This window comes from Sminthopsis crassicaudata, chromosome X, assembly GCF_048593235.1.
Source record: "Sminthopsis crassicaudata isolate SCR6 chromosome X, ASM4859323v1, whole genome shotgun sequence".
NCBI lineage: Eukaryota > Metazoa > Chordata > Mammalia > Dasyuromorphia > Dasyuridae > Sminthopsis > Sminthopsis crassicaudata.
The window spans coordinates 48,702,367-48,723,674 of NC_133623.1; the positions used below are offsets into that span (position 1 = coordinate 48,702,367).

At 34.5% G+C, this 21,308-nt stretch overlaps 1 pseudogene; it reads left to right on the top strand.

Annotated features, from left to right (window-relative positions):
• The window catches only part of LOC141549030 (E3 ubiquitin-protein ligase Mdm2 pseudogene), a 33,533-nt pseudogene extending 13,872 nt beyond the window's left edge, over window positions 1-19,661 (top strand).
• Window positions 19,662-21,308: the final 1,647 nt, after the last annotated feature.

A 21,308-nucleotide genomic window follows, 5' to 3' on the forward strand; every position in this document is an offset into this window, starting at 1 on the left:
CTCTTTAGTATTTCTTTGGGATATAATCCCAGTAGTAGCGCTGCTGGGTTAAAGGGTATGCACAGTTTGATAACTTTTTGGGCATAATTCCAGATTGCTCTCCAGAATGGCTGGATTCTTTTGCAACTCCACCAGCAATGTATTACTGTCCCAGTTTCCCCACATCCCCTCCAACATTCATCATTATTTGTTCCTGTCATCTTAGCCAATCTGACAGGTGTGTAGTGGTATCTCAGAGTGGTCTTAATTTGCATTTCTCTGATCAGTAGTGATTTGGAACACTCTTTCATATGAGTGGAAATAGTTTCAATTTCTTCCTCTGAGAATTGTCTGTTCATATCCTTTGACCATTTATCAATTGGAGAATGGTTCGGTTTCTTATAAATTAGGGTCAGTTCTCTATATATTTTGGAAATGAGACCTTTGTCAGAACCTTTGTTTTTAAAAATATTTTCCCAATTTGTTACTTCCCTTCTAATCTTGTTTGCATTAGTATTATATGTACAGAAACTTTTTAGTTTGATGTAATCAAAATCTTCTATTTTGTGATCAATAATGATCTCTAGTTCTCCTCTGGTCATAAATTCCTTCCTCCTCCACAAGTCTGAGAGGTAGATTATCCTCTGTTCCTCTAATCTATTTATTATCTCCCTCTTTATGCCTAAATCATGGACCCATTTTGATCTTATCTTGGTATATGGTGTTAAGTGTGGATCCATATCTAATTTCTTCCATACTAATTTCCAGTTTTCCCAACAGTTTTTCCGAATAATGAATTTTTATCCCTAATGTTGGTATCTTTGGGTTTGTCAAAGATTAGGTTGCTATATATGTATCCTTTTTTGTCCTTTGTATCTAATCTGTTCCACTGATCTACCAGTCTATTTCTTAGCCAATACCAAATGGTTTTGGTGACTGCTGCTATATAATATAGCTTTAGATCAGGTACACTTAGACCACCTTCCTCTGAGTTTTTTTTTTCATTAGTTCCCTTGCAATTCTCGACCTTTTATTCTTCCATATGAATTTTGTTGTTATTTTTTCTAGGTCATTGAAATAGTTTCTTGGGAGTCTGATTGGTATAGCACTAAATAAACAGATTAGTTTGGGGAGTATTGTCATCTTTATTATATTCGCTCTGCCTATCCAAGAGCACTGAATATCTTTCCAATTATTTAAATCTGACTTTATTTTTGCGGCAAGTGTTTTGTAATTTTTCTCATATAATTCCTGAGTTTTCTTTGGTAGATGGATTCCCAAATACTTTATACTCTCAACATTTGTTTGGAATGGAATTTCTCTTTGTATCTCTTGCTGTTGCATTTTGTTGGTGATATATAAAAATACTGAGGATTTATGTGGATTTATTTTGTATCCTGCCACTTTGCTGAAATTTTGAATTATTTCCAGTAGCTTTTTAGCAGAGTCTTTGGGGTTCTCTAAGTATACCATCATGTCATCTGCAAAGAGTTATAGTTTGATTTCCTCATTTCCTACTCTAATTCCTTGCATCTCTTTCTCGGCTCTTATTGCCGAGGCTAGCGTTTCTACTACTATATTGAATAGTAATGGTGATAGTGGGCAACCTTGTTTCACTCCTGATCTCACTGGGAAAGGTTGCAGTTTATTTCTATTGCATATTATGCATACTGAAGGTCTTAAATACATGCTCCTGATTATTCTAAGGAATAGTGCATTTATTCCTATACTTTCAAGAGTTTTTAGTAGGAATGGATGTTGGATTTTGTCAAATGCTTTTTCTTCATCTATTGAGATGATCATATGGTTTTTATTAATTTGATTATTAATATGGTCAATTATACTAATAGTTTTCCTAATATTAAACCAGCCCTGCATTCCTGGTATAAATCCTACTTGATCATAGTGTATTATCATGGGGATGATTTTCTGAAGTCTTTTTGCTAATATCTTATTTAAGATTTTAGCATCAATATTCATTAAGGAGATTGGTCTATAATTTTCTCAGTCTTCGATCGACCTGGTTTAGGTATCAGTACCATATGGGTCTGTGTCATAAAAGGAGTTTGGTAGGACTCCTTCATCCCCTATTTTTTCAAATAGTTTATATAGCATTGGAGTTAGTTGTTCTTTAAATGTTTGGTAGAATTCACCTGTAAATCCATCTGGTCCTGGAGATTTTTTCCTGGGGAGTTGATTAATAGCTTGTTCTATTTCTTTTTCTGAAATGGGACTATTTAAGCAATTTATCTCCTCTGTTAATCTAGGAAGCCTATATTTTTGGAGGAAGTCATCCATTTCACTTAAGTTATCAAATTTATTGGTATAAAGTTGGGCAAAGTAAGTCCTTATCATTTCTCTAATTTCCTCTTCATTGGTGGAAAGATCCCCCTTTTTATTTGTAAGACTAACAATTTGATTTTCCTCTTTCTTTTTTCTGATCAGATTTACCAAAGGTTTATCTATTTTATTGGCCTTTTCATAAAACCAACTCTTGGTTTTATTTATTAATTCAATAGTTTTTTTACTTTCAGTATTATTGATTTCTCTTTTTAATTTTTGTATTTCAAGTTTAATTTTTGGTTGGGGGTTTTTAATTTGGTCTTTTTCTAGCTTTTTAAGTTGCAGGCCCAATTCCTTAATCTTCTCTTTCTCTATTTTCTTCAAATAAGACTCTAAAGATATACAATTTCCCCTTATTACTGCTTTAGCTACAACCCACAGATTTTTTTATGATGTCTCATCATTGTCATTATCTTGGGTGAAATTATTAATTGTTTCTATAATGTGCTGTTTCCCCCAGTCATTCTTTAAGATGAGATTATTTTTTCTTGTAATTTTAGATGCATTGGTATTATTTGTACAAAAAGTTTAAATTTTCCATTTTACCTCAAATTATCCATTTCACTTTGCCTTTATTTCTGGGTTTTGGTCATAAACTCCATATCCTTATATCTGAAAAGTAATTTTCCATTATCAAACGATTAACTTAGACTATAACCCTTTATGTCTAAATCATGACCACAATTTGAACTTAACTTGTTTTACAGTGTGAGAAGTTGATGTATATCTAATTTCTACTAGGCTACTTTTAAAGTTTCTCATCATTTTTTTCTAATGATATATAGACTTACTAAGTCTCTTTTAGAAGTTGAATCTTTTAACTTTTTGATTGAGCAGCATTAAGATATTATTTTACATGAATTTACATGAATGTCATTCATAAAGTATTTACCTTATTCCAAGACTGAAATGGATTTGTGATCTTAATTCTAGAGTTCTGCCAGTGATGCAGATTACAACCCCTTCATGTTTATTTACTCTATAAAACTCTTGTCTATATATTTCCATACATTTACCATGGATGTCTACCTAGATGTGCTGGAGAATTTCTTTATTTTCACTTTACATGGTTAAAAAAAAACCAGTCATTATTCATTTGTTTATCACTTGTTCTTTCTATGTAACTAGTACTTTTTTCTCCGTATCATAAAATTCCTTATGTTATCTTTTACACCTAATCTTGAAGTGAGTCACTGATTGCACCTAGCAGCCTTCATGTACTTTCATAATCATTGTGCACCTGTCCATTGTCTTCTGTGTGATACTTATTTTTAATTCTTCAGAGGCAATTGAATTTTGGGTTAGGGTCTCCGTACACCACACATCGTGAAATATAAACATAAATATAACTCTCCCTTACCTCAAGGTTTAATGAGTTACTAGTAGTCTCCCAAATTTATCGCTTCTGGTGACAAACTTCTCTAAATTGGCTTAGCTTGGTCCTGAGAGAATACACAGTGAAAGTCCTTCACTTTGGCCTAGACTTCTCGCCTTAGTAAGAATCTGCTAGAGCCCAGTTCTCAGTGGAATAATTTTTGAGAAGTCAGGAACATTGTATAATGTTATAACAAGGCATTAGATTGACTTTAGTGAAGGCCTCTGCTTACAAGAAATAAGACTAGAAAAAAAAGTTTGGGAAAAAGGCTAAGTATACTTTGTAAATATTACCTCACTTGATCCTCACAATAACCCTGAAAGGTAGGTGCTATTATTGGCACCCATTCTATAGTGGCTGAGTCAGGCAGAGAATATGTGACTTGCCCAGGGTCACACAACTAGGGATTGTCCGAGGCTGGAAGTGAACTCGGATCCCCCTAACTCCAGGCCCACCACTCTATTATTCACCTTACCACTTAGCCAGATGGACACACTAGGAGCAGAAAAGGGGCTGAACAAAAGCAAAGAGATACAAGACAGCAAGTAATCCAGTTTAGCTGGAGCACTGACACTATGAGAGAAAAAAAGTGTGACACACTGGTAGAAAAGCTAAGTGGTCAATACATCTATTCCTATTCAGCACTTTGTGTAGTGGCCAAGAAGAGACTGCTTAGTCATCAAATTGTAGTATATAAATGTAGCATGAGAGTATTGCCCTATAAGAAATAGTTAACTTTGTGAATAACTTGGGAAGAACTGCATGAAATGATGTAAAGATACATAGAACCATACATAAGACAACAGCGGAAATTAAAAGAACAAGAAAAACCTGAACCTCGATTCCCTGACAAACCAATATGGTTCAGTCGGAAGAGAGGCAGGGAATTAGGAAAGGATGATGCAAACAAATGGATAATCTAAAAGCAAAATTCTCTGACCAACAGAGTTCAGAGATTAGACGAGAGATGTCAAATCCATATCTCGGGGACACACCACACTCCCGAGTACTCCCTAGACCAGATTAAAAAGTAACAAAATAAAGAAATGCAGTAAAGCAGATACCATTAACTAAGTCAATATGTAGCCCACAGAAATCCTGATGTATAGCTCAGTGACCCATTTTCAGTTTGACATAAAAGGACCACCAAAAACCCAAACTGATTACTCTAAAACACATCATCTACACACAACTAAGCTTGCCTAGAGTCTACAAGGCTTTCTTGCAATATTAAAATGATATCAAAAAGTTATAAAATTATTTTTACTAAGTTCTTTTAAAATTATAAAAGTATGTAATATACAAGTTTCTGTGAGCAGGATGAGATAAAAATACTGATTATGTCCTTCCTAGATCATGTACTTCAAAATAGATTAGGGACTTCAAAATGTTTAGATACAGGACGTTATCTGGAACTGTTCAATCAACTTGACCTCAATATATCAATATTAAGAAGTCAGCTGAACTTTCAAATTTTTTTGTTTTCCAACATTACAATGAAATTAAAATAAATCTTTCCGAGGCATACATTATGATTGTGTTTTTATCACTTCCAAATAGATCTGTGATCTCAATGATTTGGACATGCCTTTTAACAGGAATACACATCACAAATTCATTGAAGTCTCCTCAACTGGCTTGCCCACGCCCTTCCCTGAGTTCACCATGGAGGTCTACCAGCTTTAGAAGCTTCCTGGCACAAGGATTCTAACTGAATCTTGAGTCATCCTACTACACAGCCTGTACTCCCCAGAGTGATCTAGTCACCCAAGGAAGCACAGATCTCTCTACAGTGTATATCATCTCTTCTCATATTTAGCATGACAAAATCTACTTTCCTACTAATTTATTCTTATAAGTGAAAACTAACTGGCAATATTAACCAAGTAAGAAGTTAGAATCATATAGTTTAACGAACACAATCTTTCTCCACATCAGTTAATGAATGAAGATGCAATCTTATAAGTACATAATATAAAAATGAACATTTAAGAAAAAATTTAACTGTGCTCCAATAAACCAACATGTATATAGCAAGAAAAGACAGCTTTAAGTCATTAATATGTATTATAATGTTAAAAATTAAGCACATTATGCAAATTTCTTACCTCTTAAAAAAGAGTAGAAACATTTTTTCTAATTCTAACTCTAAATTCATACCTCATCTCCAATTTTTGGGGGACTATCACAGAAAATGAAAAGTTTATACTTAGGGCTAAAGGGTATTTTAGGTTCTTCATCAGATGAGTCGGCATCACTTTCTTCTACCTGCTGTATCTGGCATATCTAAAATAAGGTCCATTGATACCAATTCATTACTTCATTTTTATCCAGACAAGTTTTTTAGATTTAATACAAATTGTGTTCTGACTATGAAGAACTGACCCTCAACCAAACAGAAAAGTGGCATGGGAGCAGAGCAGGGAGTCCTGACCAGCTCTGCTACTTGAATCTGTGAGGAGACGGCAAGCAATTTCACCTTTTTAAACTTTACCTATAAAATGGGCACGACAATGCTTGTGTTATCTACTTCTCAGTTCCAAGGGAAACAGACTGTATGCTTTCAAATACAATCAGCGTGAGGTTTTCTTCTACTCATGAGGGTAACAGAGATAAACAGAAGAAATTTAAGGGATTTTAAATGACATTACATTTAAGTTCGAATTAAAAGTTCAATTTGTGGTACAAAAGCACTCAACATAGAAAACATTTAACCAATTCCTTAAGCAGGTAGATTAAAAAAATCTACCTCATCTTCATCTGAGAGTTCTTATTCTTCTCCAATGTGACTACAATCTTCTGAATCATTAGATTCAACTTCAAGCTCAACACTGAATTGGTCTGCAACTGAATCGTCTGAATCTTCATTTAATATTACCAGTATCAATATCCTAAACAAAAGAAAATAAATTTAACTCAAGCCAAAAAATGATCTAGAACTTCCTTATTTCTCTCCCTTTACTTGTTCAATCCTCTTCTCCCCCACCTTCAAATCTAATCAGTGTATCAGACTAATTCTTCCTAAAATATTTTCCTTATATTAAATAGGTCTAAACCTATATTCCGTTATCCCAGCATTCTATCATGCGAAATTCTATCATTTTTTTTCAACTGGTATTTTTTTTCCTCTTGAAAGCATGCAGCCCAATATTTTCCTTGGCATCAGTGAAGGGTCAGCTCAGTAGAGGAAATGGTACTATGAACTCACGGTACACCACACAGAACCTTTTGTGACAGCTGAAGCAATGCATCTCGGAGTAGGTTGGGCTTCAACAGGTTATTCACCCTATCCTGGGGGTGGTGAAGAATGGGGTGGAAAATGTGTGGGAGATGATTTGTTCTCCTACAGATTCCATGGACTTCATCTATGGTCAGGTAAATATCATCTGCTTTCACAAAGTTTGAAAGGAAGCTTTTTTGTCCTTATATTAATTTATGCAACTTGGAAATGCACACATTCTGCCTCTCATTATATATAGTATGCAAACATCTGATATTTGAAGAATGTATTAACTTTAGTAAAAGCCAAAATCTGTTGAGATGGAGGACAATAGAAAGATACTAAAATTAAAACATTTTCTTTTAAATGTTACGGTGTACATGAATAATGGGCATGTACATGTATATTTAAATAATTCCAATTTGTTTTAATTTGAGACTCTATTTTAAACTTTCAGTGATGTACCCATATTTTGTGATTTCCAACTTAAAGAGATATAGCCATATACTAATTTCTAGCAAGAATCCAAGAATAAATTCAGAAATAATGTAAAGATACTTCAGAACAACAAAGATAATTAATAGAAATTGAATTAACAGTGAATTTCATCAGCTAAACAGCTTACTGTTATTTTATTTTTAGGTAAAGCTTAAAAATTTATTTTAACACAAATCGCTTAATGAATCATGTTGGGAGAGAAAAATCAGAACAAAAAGGAAAAACCATGGGAGAAAAAAAAACAACAAAAAGAAATGAGCATACTGTAGACTTACAGTTAGGAAAACAAGTTAAAAAATCTTGTCTGACATACTTGTTGATTTTGTGCCTCTAGATAAGTTACTTAAGCTCTACCTTCCTTAAATTTCCTCATCTGTAAAAGGAAGATGATATTAATTGCTTTTTGATGCATTAATATTGATAAAAATAGCTTTACAAACCTTAAAATGCAATATAAATTCTGTCTATTATTTATTACTTTTTCACCATCATGAAATCATTTTGACCTTTAAAGCTTTATAATAATTTGAACTTTGAAGGTACTACTCCATTCATACTTTTCTGTCATTTTTTCCTTATTATAGACCTACTTTTATTCTGCTATTCTGGTTCATTTCTGTTATTGTTTTGTCAAGACCTTGTAGGTTAATTGATAGAGGATGAAATGTATAAATTAATTTTTGTCATGAAAATGAGGTATGGGAGTGTAGAAACACTGAACCCCATATATATTGGAGTTTTAGGACTATCTTTACACAGGACACCAAATGTTGGGGAAAAGAAATTTGAATCCCCAAAGTATATTGAAATCTTGGGCTGGTATCATAGATTGTCTCAAAAGAATTTGTAGATTTAGATCTTCTCCAAATCAACAGGAAAAGATTCTATTATTATGCCATTGATAACTTACTATGGGGGGCTTTAATTCTAAGGCTCCTTGACAACCAAGAGGAAGGCCAGAAGCTCCAGGAGAGTCCCTCCCTTCCCTACCTCTGCATAGAAAAGCCCAGCATGCATTTCCCAGACTCCTGAGTTCTGAGGCCCTCCTTTTGCCTTCTGGGCATGGTGTTTTAGGTCAACCCAGTTGCCTGACTCCTTTCTTTGGGAACCACAGTCTTTCTTAAAAGTGTCCTGCTTTGCCTCAAGTACAGAAACTGTTGTACTTTCTTCTACCTAGGGATCTATCCCTTGTCATCATCATCATCATTACCACTACCATTAATCATCATTATTATTCTCAACAAGCATTTATTAATCAATTGATTAATGTTAATTAACCAGGTACTATGTGCTAAGTCCAAAGGATACAAAGAAAACCAAAAACTTGGTCCCAACCCTCCAGGGATTCATTTTCTTATGGAGGAGACAATGTACGAAAGGTTATTTGTATATGAATATTTTTTGTATCGACAGAGGAGATAAAAAGAAAGAGGGCAGGGAAGAATAGTTTAGCAAAACTAACATACCAGCCTTAATTGATGAAATATTCAATATTTTACATTTATTGTTCCCCATTTCTGCAGATAAGGGAGAAGATACATTTTTTCATCTGTTTTTTGAATATGAACTCAGTAAATATAAAGAATTCATATCCTACATATAATTTAGTCAACTTATTTATCAGAGTAATGATTGTAATATTATCATTAATTTGTTAATTCTATTACAAGATTCCAGAATAGTTAAAAAGTATCAAACACATTTATACATCCTGGGAAAGTAGATGGGATAATAAATTATTACTTTATTTCTCAGATGAGTAAATTGAGTCACAGAGAAAGCAAGCTACTTATCATGGATCATATGCTAAGCAAATATTATAACTCAGCCGTTTTCATTCAAAATATCTCCAAGTGAAATTTTATCTTTCTCCCTAAACACTCCCCTTCCCGATTATCTTCACTGGTACTCCCATTCTCCTAGTCCCCCAGGCTTGCCACAAAGGCATCATCCTCACCTTCTCATTATCTCTCCCTTTCCCTGCTCTAACGCATCTTTGCCAAGGCCTATCGATTTCACATGTTCAGCCTCTCTCAAACTTGGCACTGCCACCATCTGATGCACGACCCTATCACCTCACACCTTTGCTATTTAAGTGTCTACTGGTAGATCTACCTGCCTCAGGTCTCTTATTATTCTATTTTATCCTCCAGATTTCAAAGTGATTGTCCTTAATGCAGGAATGAACTCATCCCTCTTCCTCTCAGACTGCCTTCCTGTTACCTCTGGGGCCAAATACAAATCCTCTGGCATTCTGAGCCCTTGATGACCTATCCCCCTTTAACTTCTTACACATCACACCTTGCACCCCAACTGACTCTGATCCAGTGTTATTGACCTCTTTGCTGTTCCACAAATAAGACATATTGACACCAGATAATCTTTCTGGCTGTTCTGCTGCCTAGGATGCTCTCCTTCCCCTGCCTTTTTCAAGTTCCAACTAAAATCAGAGCTTCTATTGGAAGGCTTCCCCCCTATCTCTTATTCTTAGAAGCTTCCTGCATTAATTATTTCCTATTTCTCCTGAATAAAGTTTAAATGTATGTTTGTTTGTTTGTTATTTCTCTTCTTGCCAAGAGATTGTGAGCTCCTTGAGGGGACATTATATCCCCTGTATATCTAGTATTTAGTATGTATTTATGCTAGTCACATAATAGATGCTTAATCAATCCTTATTGACTATGAGAAAAAGAGGAAAATGTTACTATTTTGGTATTTATGAATATCTTATTGCTGCCTTGACCCCTTTCAGACATCTACCTAGAAGTGGTATTTTTTAATTAAGGAGTATGTATCTCTTTTTTTTTGGCATGACTCCAAATTATTTTACAAATGAATTGAACCGATTTGTGGCTCTAACAAGCATGCATCAGTGTACTTATCTTCCTACAGGTCTTCTGTAATATAGATTATTACGTTACTGTCAATAGTACTCCCATCCTTCCAGCCCCCATGCTTGCCTCATAGGCATCATTTAAGCATGATTTAGGAATAAAGAATAGGAGAGGCTACAGATTCCATGGAGGCCTCATGCCTTTATAGAAGGAGCACTCTCCTTATTAAAATAATTGGCACATGCTGGGCACAACCCCCACCAAGGAACACTGAAAACCCTAAACTTGGTTCTATCTTATTAAATCAGGAAAGAATTTTTATTGAAGTTGGAATTGTTCCAGTTATGCAAGTATAGTCAGAGCATCAACTTGCTAAGATGAAGATCTTCATGGTAAGAAGGAAGAATGATAAAAGGGTCTATCATAAATTAAAGCAACTTGATTCTGAATTCTTTAAAGAGATAATTGCTATTCAAATGAGGAAAGGAAGAAAAATAATAAAAAAGTAGCATACATAGTAATTTTATCAAAAAGTTTAATCAATGTAAATTAATTGCCACATCAAGAAACCCAAAGAGTCCTAGAAAGTGCCATGTTTAGCATACATTTGACTGAGTTGTCAGATAGTGAGATGATGCCTACAGCAGATACAAGTGGAGTCATTTTGCTTCACATCAGATTGACACAAAAGACAGAAAAGGAAAATGACAAACGCTGGAGAGGATATGTGAAAATGGGTTTTTCATTATCATTTTGAACTGTTCTTGCCATTCGGAAGAAGAACGTGGGACTGTGCCCACCTGTGTGTAAAACTGCTTTTATCATTTGACCCAGAAATATCACTATTAGGTCTGTATAGAGATCAAAGAGAAAAAGAAAAGGGCTTATATGTACCAAAAATTACTTAGTTATTTTTGTCGTAGCAAAGAATGGGAAACTGAAGGAATGCCTTTCAGGCTATGAGAGAATAAGTTGTTGGGCATGAAACAGTCCTTTGACTAAATGGAAACTGAAGCCGAAAAGTCTGACAAGCTTACTTTAAAAGAATTTTGATTCCTAACGCAAGTAGTAAGTAGACGTTACCCACTATCTTTCTGTACTAAAACATACTGTAGAACTGGATTGGTGGTAGTTCTTACACTAACATTATTTTTGGAACAACCTAAATTTTTTTCTCTAAATTTTATATATTTTCTTTAAATATTGCTTTAAAATAGTGAGGAAACTTCTACTATCGGGCTGCTATTTTCCAGGTCAGAGATGACAAGAGACAACACCCCCCTGCTTGGTAGAATTCTCTAAGCTTCAAGAACAGGAAGGCAATTACAATTTACAGATGCCCCTTGAGACACTAAAGTAAGTTTACTGCATGTTTTATCCTATGCCTTAATTAAAAGGGGAAAAAGTATAAACAGAATTGCCCTTTTTTGATAGTTCATTGCTAATGCAGATTTCACATGATCCATAACAGAATGGATGGATAATTTTTATAAGTTTATACTTATTTACAAAACTAGATATTTTTCTAATAATCTTTTTTAACGTTTCTGGAAATATTATGTTAATGTTTCTTCTAATATGTTATTTGATTTACAAGAATGTTGTCAGAAAGCACTTTTTAAACCACATGTTTTATGTGAGTTTCATATATTATTAAAATATGTGTTTATATTTACTTATTTCATAATAATACAAATATATGGATAGTATACAAATAATATATTTTAATATAATTTATTTTCATAGTAGTTTCATTTTTATCATCCTCTTCCACTAGGGATCTATCCCTTGTCATCATCATCATCATTATTACCACTATGACCAATCATCATTATTATTCTAAACAAACATTTAGTAATCACTTAAATAATGTTAATTAACCAGGTACTATGTGCTAAGTGCAAAGGATACAAAGAAAACCAAAAACTTGGTCCCCCAATCCTCTGGGGATTCATTTTCTCATGGATGAGACAATGTACAAAATGTTATTTATAGATGAATATGTTTTGAATCGAAAGAGGGGAAAAAAGAACTAGGGCGGAGAAGAATACTTTAGCAGAACTAACATATCAGCCTTAATTGGCAAAATATGCAATGCTCTACACTTATTGTTCCCCATTTCTGCAAATAGGGGAGGAGATGCATTTTTTCATTTCTTCTTTGAATATGAACTTGGTAAATATAAAAAATTCTATTTCTTTTTAATTTTCCTTTTTCCCTGCAGAAGCATTTCTTTCTGTTTAAGTTGTTAGAGTTACCTTATATTTTTCTTTCATAATTCTGCTATGCTCATTTTGTATTAGTTCACATGAGTAAATTTCCCTGAATTTTTTATATTGATCACTTCTTATGACATTCTAAAAATTCCATGATATTTATGTATCACAGTTTGTTTACCTAATCAGTGCCATCCATTAAGTGTCCTCACTTCTCACTACAACAAAAACTATGGTTATGAATATTTTGATAAGGATCTTTTTTTTTTTCTATTTGAGGTCTCCTTATGGTAATAGTGAGAACTCTGGGTCCAAGGATATAAACGATTTTGATACTTTCTTAGCACAATTCCAAATTATTATCCAGAATGGATAGGCCAGTTTGCAGTTCTGTGTATAATATGTCAATATGCTTATCTTTTAGTAGGGTTGGGTTTTTATTTCTCATTTCTCTTAAGAATGTGAAGCTATTTGAAAGTGTAATTTTCAGAAGTATTACAAAAATGACCTTGTGAAATTTTCCAAACTGCTTTGTGATATTGGATAACAGAATATTTAAAATTGAGAAAAAAAAGCAAAGAAAACTATCTTGGTAGATTTGTCAACATGTATATTAGTTTTTTTTCCTTTATCCATAACACCTTACAGGTATGTGACCTTACAATAGATGGCTTACATTATCTGTCTAGATTAATATCTTAATTTTTTTTAAGATGAGGTAAGGATGAAGTCTAAGCTTTTTTGTTTCATTAACCTGTGAAGTCAGTTCTGTGGAGGATGGTTAATTTTAGATTTGTATTATTGCACCTTTATATGTTAATAAAATGTTTTCACTTCTCTTTCCTGCCCTGCATGCAGCTGTATATGTCTATTTTTTCTCCTTTACCTTTCACTTTTCTTCTTTATTGAATAGCTATTTTGTTTTCTTGCTCTTTTTCTTTGGAATGCGTTTTGTTGCTGCCTCCTACAATATTATGAACCTTGGTTCATAATTCATTAGCTATTCTATCTGATCTGATCCCTTAAATTGATTCATCACCTTCACTTCCTATTCTTGAGGGATGTGATTTAAGTCCTACTTTCGTGGTCTGATGGTTTATCCTTACTCTCTTCAATACAAGTCTGAATTTTGTGATCTGATCCACAGACAGTTCCAGGCCTTGTTTTAACTTGTTTTTAACATAGAGCCTCTCCATGTTTGGCTACAAAGTATATAACCATTTTGGTTTCTATATTGACCATCTGGTTCAAACCCATGTCTAGGACTGCCTTTTGGGTTGTTGAAAAATGCTTATAAATTATGAGCTGTCGTGACAAAAGTTCATTAGTCTCTCCCAGGCTTCATTTTGTACTCCAAGGTTAAACTTGCCTTGCTATTCTACGGATGATAATTCTTTTTCAGATTTTCAAATGTTGAATAGTAATTATTGAAAAGTTTTTAATAAAAGCAACATTATTCACAGGTGTCTATAAATGTATTGTTGGTGGTAGTTTTTGCTCTCTCACTTGTAGTTAGTATAAGCTTTATCTTGACAATGTTGCAAATGTGTTTTTATGTTTTATAATTTGGAGAGCTCCATTTGGCTTCCAGAAAAAGAAATTTCAATTTTGGAAATCTTTGAACAACTGAATGTTTAATGCTTTCTTTTTTCTTTTTAGGCACCTACAGCAATTCCTGATGAAGGTAAGATATTGAAATATTTTTACAAATGTCCCCTTCCTTTCTATTTTTCATTTTTTAATTTTATAAAAACAAAAACATATTTATAGGAATCCATCCCATAACTAATTCTCCCTTTCTACAATTTATAGATAAATTATTTTTTTATTAAATTGAACTTATAAGAAACTTAAGAATCAGTAAATTGCTTTGCAATTTTTTCATAGGAACCTAGCCTTATGTGCCCTCCTTTAAGTTCTGGGTCCAATTCATTGTCCATCTCTATTATCTTTCTTAAATATACATATGATTAGACAAACTCGCCAGGATATTCAGTACAATAGACAGCATTCTTTTAAAAAATGTTTAGTATTTTATTTTTCCATAGTAACAAGTAAAAACAATTTTTAATATTAATTTTTAAAACTTTGGAATTCCAAATTTTCTGCCTTTCTCCTCATCCCATTTCATTGAAAGATGGGCAATTTAATATAGGTGATGCATATTTACTCATGAAATCATCAATTCTTTCTTTGTGGATGGATAACATTTTTTATCATAAGCCTTTCAGTGTTGTCTTGAATGATTGTATTGCTGAGAATAGTTAAATCATCTTACAATACTGCTGTTCTTTTATACATAGTGCATTTCACTTTGTATCAGCTCATGGAAATCTTTTCAGGTTTTTCTGAGAGCATCCTGATGGTCCTTTCTTATAGCACAATAGTGTCCCATCACAATCACATACTACAATTTGTTCATCCATTACCCGCTTTTGAGGACCATCACTTCAGTTTCCAATTCTTTGCCACCAGAAAAAGCTGCTATAAATATTTTTGTACCTATAGGTCCTTTTCCTTTAAAAATTTATTTCTGGATATAGACCTAATAGTGATGTTTCTAGGTCAAAGAATATGCATGGTTTTATATACCTTTGGACATAGTTCCAGATTGTTCTACAGAATGGTTTAATCAGTTCTCAACTCCACCAACCATTGCTCAATTTCTCATTTTTTTCACGTTCCCTCCAATGTTTATTTTTCTTTTCTGAGTTATTAATCACTATAATAGGTAAAAGGTAGTACTGTAGAATTGTTTTAATTTGCGTTTCTCCAATCAGTAGTGAGAACAGTTTTTCATATGGCTGTAGAAAACTTTGATTACTTCATTTGAAAAATGTTCATATCTTTTGATCATTTGCCAATTGGGGACTGTATCTTATTTTTATTCATTTGATTGGTTATCTATATATTTGGGAAATGAGCTCTTTATCAGAAAAAAAAACTTGCTTCAAATTTTTTTCAGTTACTATTTCTAAATACTACAGTATTTCCTTCCATTCTGTTTCCCCCTTTTTATTCTATTTTCTCTCCTTTCACACTTTTTCTCATCAGATGTGTTTTTTTCCTTCATCCTCCTCACCGCTAGTCTTATTTCTCCTTGATCATCCTCATTCCATTCCCTTTGTTTTATCTGCTTTCCCTCCTACTTTCCTGTAGGGTAAAATAGATTTCTATACCCAATTAAGTGTGAATGTTATTCCCTCTTGGAGACAGTTCTGAAGAGCGTAATGTTCACTCATTCTTTCTTATTACCCCCCATCTGCTTCTCCAGTATAAAACAAAACAAAACAGAAAACCCCCCACAACTTTTTTTTGCCTCTTTCATGAGATATTTTACACCATTCTACCTCTCCCTTTTGCTTTTTCTTACTATATTTCTTTTTCTCCCCTCATTTTTATTGTTTTAGTTATTATCCTTTCAAATTCAACACATACATCTACTCTCTGTCTATATATACTCCTTCTAACTGCCCTAATAAAAAGGAAATTCAGGGCACCTAGGTGCCGCAGTCTCTTCTTGGCCACTACACAAAGTGCTGAATAGGAATAGATGTATTGACCACTTGGCTTTTCTACCTGTGTGTCACACATTTTTCTCTCATGGCCTCAGTGCTGCAGCTAAACTGGATTACTTGCTCTCTTGTATCTCTTTGCTTTTGTTCAGCCCCTTTTCTGTTCCTCGTGTGTCCATCTGGCTAAGTGGTAAGGTGAATAATAGAGTGGTGGGCCTGGAGTTAGGGGGATCCGAGTTCACTTCCAGCCTCGGACAATCCCTAGTTGTGTGACCCTGGGCAAGTCACATATTCTCTGCCTGACTCAGCCACTATAGAATGGGCGCTAATAATAGCACCTACCTTGCAGGGTTATTGTGAGGATCAAGTGAGGTAATATTTACAAAGTATATTTAGCCTTTTACCCAAACTTTTTTTTCTAGTCTTGTTTCTTGTAAGCAGAGGCCTTCACTAAAGTCTTAATCTAATGCCTTGTTATAACATTATACAATGATCCTGACTTCTCAAAAGTTATTCCACTGAGACTTGGGCTCTAGCAGATTCTTACCAAGGCCAGAAGTCTTGGCCCAAGTGAAGGACTGTCAGTGTGTGTTCTCTCAAGACCAAGCTAAGCCAATTTAGAGAAGTTTGTCACCAGAAGCAATAAATTTGGGGCCTACTAGTAACTCCTTAAACCTTGAGGTAAGGGAGAGTTATATTTATGTTTATATTTCACAATGTGTGGGGTACAGAGACCCTAACCCAAAATTGACTACTGGCAGACTCCTCAAAGTGAAGGTAGGAAGTTTTATTAGAATCTCGGACAAGTGGCAAGTCCAGAATGAGCAGGGCTGCCTTACAGAAGCAGAGAGCTCCCTTAAATAAGCGAGTGCTACCCAACCCTCCCAAAGAAACCCCCTGATGCAAAGCTTTTTATATGGTGGGTGTGGGGATAATGGGCTGAAGAGAGATGAGGTAACTAGCAAAAAAAATGTCTTCCACATCATGTGATTTCTAAGAAAGCAAAACAGAGGGCTAAGGCTTCCCTTACTGTTAACTCCCAGGTGCTTACCTCAGCAGGGGTCAACTGGTTTCTTACATTCCCCAGATCTTCAGACATCTCTGGATCTGATTATCTCAATCAGAGAGCTACCTCTTTAGAGGTTCCTCTACAGAACACCCAAGTCACTCAAGTATGCAGCAACAGGTCTTTATTCTAACTCTTTACATAGTGTTCCCTAATGTTCCCTCTAGCCTTCCTTCTGGAGTTCTTTCTTCCTCAGAGTTCCCTTGAATTCCCTTCTGGAGTTCCCTCTCACCTACTGCAACCCCCTTTATAGTCCTCAGGTCATATGATTGAGAGTGCACAAGTTTGAGCATGATCAGCAAGAGCAAAGAGGCTTTTCCTCGTTAATGAGGTTTACTCAATACCTTGAATGCCCTTTTACCAGGCTCAGGCAGAATAAGCCTCCAGGTTCCTCTTATACTCTGCCCTTGAGATCTGACCCTGCCTCTCATGCCTTACTTTAGTGCACAGTCTCTAAGAAACCACATGGCCTGGCCCACACAGAGAGATTATGCTACATGGGTGAAATCATAGATCTCTGAAGTATAAGAAACATTCAAGTTAAGCCTAGTGTTCAACAGGAAGAGAAGACATTGCTGACTGTTGCTTATCCCGCTAGTGTAGGTAGAGCTCAGCAGTTGATAAACTTACAGACAAGCAACTGTTTAGCAGCCCCTGAACCTATTCTAAAATATTTGCTCTTCCAAATGTTCACTTTCTGAATGTTTCTACTTCACTTAGTCCCTGAAATAACTAGGGTTCATTCGATTTGCAAGCCTTTGAAAAAAAAGAAAGAAATGCAGGGATGACTCTAGGAGGTTTCCAGGGCTCAGAATCATTACATTGCTTTAATTCAGGCTTACTTCCAACACATCTTGACAGTTGGATTAAAAGTTTTGCTTCAAGTGAAAATATCATAGTTAATTTGGGACCATGAAGAACAGTAGAGGGCACATATGAGTGAAACTCCAAGATGGATCACATTAGGACACCAGGAAGATTTACCAAGAGATGAGAGAAAAACGCTCAGGGATCATGAAGAAGATGTAAAAGACAAGCTTTACCTCAGGCTCCCCTCCACAGTGCAATGGAACTAGACTGTCCATTAGATGATCTCTACACATAATTCTAGCCACCCTCTCAGCCTTTTCCATCTTTACATTGTTTGGTACCTAGTAATACTAAAATTATTCTAGGTAAAGTAGACTTCTCTGAATTGGGCCTGCAAACCTAGTTTCCGTTTGTAGCAGTATTTCTATGAGAACATTGATTCTTTTCAAAAAATCGATTTGTAACAATTAACACAAACCATTTGTAAGGTGAGGAACTATCTATGAATAGAATTTGACCAGTTTCTTATAAATTGCTTCCATCTCTGTTTTACCAAAAAAGGAAGGGAGAAGAAGGAGGAAATGGCTGCTAAGAGATTCATCTAAATACTTCACAATAAAAAGACATGGTAGCTGATGGATATTAGGAGATCTTGCCAGAAATAGAGATGAATTCCTATGAAAAAAAGATCTACAACTAACAGAATTTAAAATGTCTTACTATAGAATCTCTAAAAGGCAAAACTATTTAACCACAATTTTAATTTCAGAAGTTAGTTGCTAAGAGATAAAGGTAGGGTAGGACTTGAGATATTGCAAAATAATCTACAAAATCTTTTTTTAAAAAAAGGTTTTTACCCTCAAAACATATGCATGGATAATCTCTCAACATTGACTCCTGCAGAGCTTCCCTTGCCAGACTTTCCCCTACTTTTCCCCACCCAGATGGCAAGCGATCCAGTACATGTTAAACAATTCAAAATATATGTCCAATCCAATATGTGCTAACGTATTTGCACAATTCTCTTCCTGCGCAAGAAAAATGAGATCAAAAAAGAAAGAAAATGAGTCAGAAAACAAAACGAAAAAGAACAACAACAAAAAGTGAGGGTGCAAAATCTTCTTTCTATGGCAAAACAAACATTTCTTAATAAACAGACCGAATACATTGTTATAACTAGCATTGTTATTCATAGATGTTCAAGAACCATTGAGATTGATTATACTTCTTCTTTCCTTGCAGAATTATTGGAAGTGTCCTTCCTGTGACAAAATAAATCCTCCACTTCCACCCCATTGCCACAGATGTTGGACTTTGCGAGAAAATTGGCTTCCAGAGGTGAAAGGTGAGATTTTGGATAAAGGCACACTAGAAAATCCCACACAAGGGGAAAAAGGGGGCTTTGATGTTCCAGATTATAAGAACAATAAAATCAATGACTCATGTGTTGAGGAAAGTGATGAAAGGATACTACAGACATCAGACTCCCAAGAGAATGAGGATTATTTCCAGTCATCAGCATCTAAAAGTATCATCTGTAGTACTCAGGAAGATGCTGGAGAATTTGAGAGAAAAGAAGCACAAAGCAAAGAAAAAGTATGGGATCTTTTCTTCCCTCTAGCACAGTAGAGCCCTGTGTCATCTGTCAGAACCAACCTCAAAATGGTTGCATTGTCCATGGAAGGACAGGACATCTTATGGCATGTTTTACATGTGCTAAGAAATCAAAAAGGAGAAATGAGCCTTGTCTAGTGTGCAGGCAGCCAATTCAAATGATTGTGTTAACTTATTTTGTGTTGTACTAAATGTGTTGTACTAAAACTGGAACTGTAGAAACCTGTAATGAAACATTCTTAAGAATGTTCACACATGGCTGTGAAATTTATTTAAAATTTTATTTTTGTGCTTTTTTTCTGAGAAAATGAGTATTTTAGTTATCTCTAGTCCAGTTTGCTTTTTGAAAAGAATTTTTTTTATTCTTTTCCTTGAGGAAAAAAAATGTGGTTACTAGGTTTTCCCATTTTTGCATAAATTCTTATTAGTAGTCATTTGTACTACTTATAGAAACAGGAGGGTATAGTGGATAGAATACTACTCTGGACAGATCTAGGTTCAGATAACACATTGGACACTTGAAACTAATTTGACTCAGGATGAATCACTCAATCAATCGATTCTTAAGATTTATTTTCTGAGTCATATAATTTGAGAGTAAGTCATAAACACTTATATTGGGTTGGGGGAAACTATAGCTCATTTACTGTGTGCCTCATTAAGAATTACGAGTTTGAAGACTGACTATTTTTATTTGTTAAATAGTCCTCTTCTGGAGTTTGGGAGTGTCAGGATTTTTGAACAATTTGTGTAAATGATTTAATAAATATTATTGAAGTTTAATATTGTTGGGGAAAATGAGTGTTTTTGAGTTGCAAATATGATACTCTTCAGATTTCTGATTCTTTGAAGTTTTATCTGGTCTGAGTTCCAAAAATATAGAAAATATCTGCTGATAACATTCATCGTTATTTGTTCCTGTCATCTTAGCCAATCTGACAGGTGTGTAGTGGTATCTCAGAGTTGTCTTAATTTGCATTTCTCTGATCAATAATGATTTGGAACACTCTTTCATGTGAGTGGAATAGTTTTAATTTCATCATCTTAAAATTGTCTGTTCATATCCTTTGACCATTTATCAATTGGAGAATGGATTGATTTCTTATGAATTAAAGTCAATTCTCTGTATGTATTGGAGATGAGGCCTTTATCAGAACCTTTAACTGTAAAAATGTTTTCCCAATTTGTTACTTCCCTTCTAATCTTGTTTGCATTAGTTGTGTTTGTGCAGAAACTTTTTAATTTGGTGTAATCAAAATGTTCTATTTTGTGATCAATAATGGTCTCTAGTTCTCCCTTGGACACAAACTCCTTCCTTCTCCACAAGTCTGAGAGGTAAACCATCCCATGTTCCTCCAATTTATTTATGATTTCTTTCTTTATGCCTAAATCTTGGACCCATTTTGATCTAATCTTAGTATGTGGTGTTAAATGTGGGTCCATGCCTAGTTTCTGCCATACTAATTTCCAGTTTTCCCAGCAGTTTTTGTCAAATAATGAATTCTTATCCCAAAATTTGGGATCTTTGGGTTTGTCAAACACTAGATTGCTATTTTTATTCACTGTCTTTTCCTGTGAACCTAACCTATTCTACTAGTGTATTTCTTAGCCAATGCCAAATGGTTTTGGTGACTGTTGCTTTATAATATAGTTCTAGATCAGGTACAGCTAGACCACTGAAGGTGAGCTTTGATCCACATTTACGATTTTGGATATGGGCACCTGCCATGTCAAGACATTATGATTTTTGTTTTGGGGAGCAGATTTATTTTCATAATTATTGCTGCTTAGTCTGGGAATTCTCTGAGGCACAAACTAATTTGCTGACTGGAAAGCTA